Genomic DNA, 3,788 nt, shown 5'->3' with positions numbered 1-3,788 from the left:
CACTCTTTAGTTATCAGGGACACAGAAATGAACCAAAACAAAGTCCATGGTTTCATGGAGTTGTTATTTTAGTGGGAGCAGCCAGACAATAAGCAAATGGACATAGACAAGGGTAGGTGGTGATCAGGGTGATGGAGAGAAGTCCAGCAGAAGAAGGGGACAGAGTGACAAAGCTTGCTATTTTAAACTGAGTGGTCAGGGAAGCCCTCATTAAGTGGTGATATTTAAACAGAGGCCAGAGTGAAGGGAGGCAGTGAGTCATGGAAACATATGGAGGAAAGGAGATTCAGACAAGGGGGTCAACAGATGCAATGGCCCTGGGAAGTGAGCATGCCTGGTGTCTGCAGCAAGCGATCTGTGTGCCAGAAACCAAGTGTATGAGGAGAGAGGAGTAGGAGGATATGGGGTCAGAGAAGTGGAAAGGGCTAATCGTCAGGATCCTAAAGCTGTGGTAAGAGATTTGATGTTTCTGCTAAGGCAGACACGGGAAGATTCATGTCGGGGAATGACATTGTTGTCACAGGATCACCGACTTGGATTATAAAAGGATCACTTTTTTTTGCTTAAATAATAATTACAATGGCACAGTTTCTGTTTTCCCACGTGGATGGGCTGTGTGGATAGGGTAGGGTACTATCCGTTTCTATGGCTCACTTTCCTCGGCCATAAAATGCAAATGAAAAAACTGATGGTCTCTAGTGTTTAAGCTCAATGGGGACAGAAATTCTGTCATCACGAGTACCTAGGATTGTGTCTGGGACTCTGTAGGCGCTCATTGGAAAAGACCCTGATGCTGGGAAATATTGAAAGCGGGAGGAGAAGGGGGCGACAGAGAATGAGTTGGTTGGATGGCATCACCGACTCGATGCACATGAGTTTGAGCAAGCTCCAGAATTGGTGATGGACGGGGAAGCCTGCCGTGCTGCAGTCCATGGGGTCGCAAAGAGTCGGAGAGGACTGAGCGACTGAACTTTTGAAAGGTTTAGATCGCTGAAGTTCCACAAAACAACAGCAGGTGTCGCACCAGCCCTACAGCCGCCAGCGCTGAGTCTCCGCGGCTGGGCTAAATCAAACTCTTAACGGGAACGGACACACTCGAATTCAGATTTTTCAGGAAAGAAACTTCTGAATCCCGAATTATGAATCTTTTTTGTTTAAAAAAAATAAACGGACTTCTCTCTTGGATAAAAGGGGCTTCAGTCTCTTTAACAGCTAGACACGATGGGGCCACGTCCAGTACCACTGTTTCCCAGAATGCGCGGCGCTATGCAAATGAGACAGTTTCCAAAGAGACGTGATTCAATCCATAGGAGACAAATGCAGCATTTTCGGAGGATGTCTGTTGTAATAAACTTGGGAGAATTTATAGATGTTGAAATCAACAGGTTCACACTCCACCAAACTACATCACCATAAGTGTAAAAAATTAGAAATTTCTGAGTTTTATATAGCTGTGTGGGGGACCTTTTATCCTGCCCGGATGATCCTCAGTGGTCTGGGGTGCAGGCTTCAAACCTGTAGCTGTCTAGCGACAGAGTGGTTCAATTCCACCTTTCGGGCGAAGCGGTCTCTCTTTTTCTTCTTCCAAACTGGACGTTAGAATTCGAGTTGGCCCAGAGGACCTTGGACCAGCGTCTGGAGATGTCGCTGCAGTCTTTATTTTTGCAGCTCAAGTGTTTCCCTGTGAATACATTCACACACCCCACCCCTGCCCGCCCCGGGGAAAACCAAAGAACTCCAAAAGATGAAGAAAAACTCGTGTATACTCTCAGTTCTATGAAATTTACAGTTAGAAAGTGATCCTAGATTCCTCCCCTTCACTTGCTTACTCACTTATTCAGTCATTTACCCACTCATGTATTTAATCACGTTATAAAATAGTCGAATATTTATTCCTTTGATCATTTATTCATTCACATATTCAACAAGTATCTGCTGGGTGACTGCTCCATGCCCAGCCCTGCACTGAGAGGTCTTGGGGACACACTGATGACTACAAAACCCTGACCCTGGCCTCGTGGCCAGTGGAGGAGACAAACTTTAAACATTAATTAACTCCCCATTGAATTAACAACTATCACTACTGGGAAGGCAGGTACAGAACCTATGAGGACGTCTTATAAGGAGACCTGAGTTCAGGTAGGGTGTCAGGGTAACGTTTGAACATATACCTGAAGGATGGGAGTGAATTAGTCAGCAGAAGGGGAGAGTATTCCAGAGAGGGAAACAGGATAGCTGTAATAACAGGGATGAGGATGGTAATAATTGCGCGTTTACTCTGTGCTCAGCGGTGGCATGTATAAGCTCACTGATACCCTTCAGCCCATTCTGCAGCTGAGAAAACTGAGGTTCAGAAAGATGAAGCCTTTTAACCAGGATCACCTTTGGGAGGCCTCCAACCCCAGGGCTCTCCCACCCCTGGACCATACTATTTACCACTGCCCGCTGCTGTCTTTTTCCTAAGCCAACTACTCACCAAACCCTGCCTGTTTTACCTCCTTGAAGTCTTGAATCCTTCTCCTCCTCTCCAGCCCACAGCCCTGGTGCTGCTCCAGGCACCGCCCCACACACACCTCAGTGTTCTCATCCTAGCCTCCTCCCTGGTCCTCTGCCTCATCCCGGCCTCTTTCCCAATTACCCTCAGCCTGGCAGCTAGAGGAGTCTCCCTAAAGCACAAAACTGTCCTTGAATTTCTTATGGCCAAAACCTGCCAGAGCTCCCCAATACTCTCAAGAGAAGATCTAAACTTAGTCTGGAATTTTAGCTTGCAGAATCTGGTCCCTGTTCAACCTCTCTCTTCACACCTTTTGTTTTAGCCCCCGGGAACCTCTAGTTTCCTCAATGTACCAAGCCCTCCCCCGTCAACTCTTTGCACTTGACTCAGGTTCATTTGACTCAGTTTTTTCTATTTCCTTCTGTCCCCTCTGTTTATCCTCTAAGATTCAGTTTAGGGATCCTCTCTTCCCAGAAGTCTTTCCTGACTCCCAGACCAGGTTAGGTGCCCCCACGGGGCCCCCCAAGTCCCATGGACTCCCCCAGCTCTGCCCAATTTACATCATCCCTGATTGGGAACAGGTCTGTGTCCCCCCACTTGACTGTGAACCCTGGGAGGGGGAGCTTGACTGTCTCGGTCTCTGCAGTGTCCCCAGCCCTGGACACATAATATTGTGTGTGTCTGCTCAGTCACGTCCGACTTTGTTTGAACTAATAGTTTGAAATTAATAAGTTAGCACATTTTTGAGCTAATTAATAAATTAAGGGATCCCATGATGACAAATCCCCCTGCTTAGTCATTTACTAAGACACCTAACCTCTGGACCAGTACTTCAGTTCTCAAAGTGCTTGCTGCTATGCGAATGAGAGTGGGCTTGGATCTTGCAATGGGGATGGCTCAGTGTATCTGTGGACAAAGTGGCAATATCTTTGGTTTAGTCAGTCTTGGGTTGTCCCCAATATGTTCCTCACTCAGAAGATGTGATCATGTGAAAAAGCAAAAGGAAACTCATCTTCACTGTAAAGTGATCCAAGCTTTATGATTCACATAACTCTGAGGACTCCCAATGTACCTGAGTGGTCTTCAACAGTTCAAGTTTTTTTCTACCTCTCACTTTTGCTCAGGCCAACCCCAGAGCATTACATGGTCAAGTATAAATTCTTCCCTCACTTGGAAACCTCTCTGAGCCTTTAGTATTTTGGTGTCAGACACCTCATGGCTAATATTCTGCCTCATTACTTCTTCAAGGAAGAGGTACAGCCTGTCTGTGTGGGAAGTCCTCCTGACTGTCTAG

General features: G+C 46.6%; 1 non-coding gene across 1 annotated transcript; it reads left to right on the top strand.

Annotated features, from left to right (window-relative positions):
* Nucleotides 1-1,474: 1,474 nt before the first annotated feature.
* TRNASTOP-UCA (transfer RNA opal suppressor (anticodon UCA)) lies at nt 1,475-1,561 on the top strand. The gene has a single exon. It is a non-coding gene; the product is annotated as a tRNA-Sec (tRNA).
* Nucleotides 1,562-3,788: the final 2,227 nt, after the last annotated feature.

This window comes from Ovis aries, chromosome 14, assembly GCF_016772045.2.
Source record: "Ovis aries strain OAR_USU_Benz2616 breed Rambouillet chromosome 14, ARS-UI_Ramb_v3.0, whole genome shotgun sequence".
In the NCBI taxonomy this organism is placed as follows: Eukaryota; Metazoa; Chordata; class Mammalia; order Artiodactyla; family Bovidae; genus Ovis; species Ovis aries.
This window is presented reverse-complemented; position numbering and strand designations above follow the sequence as displayed.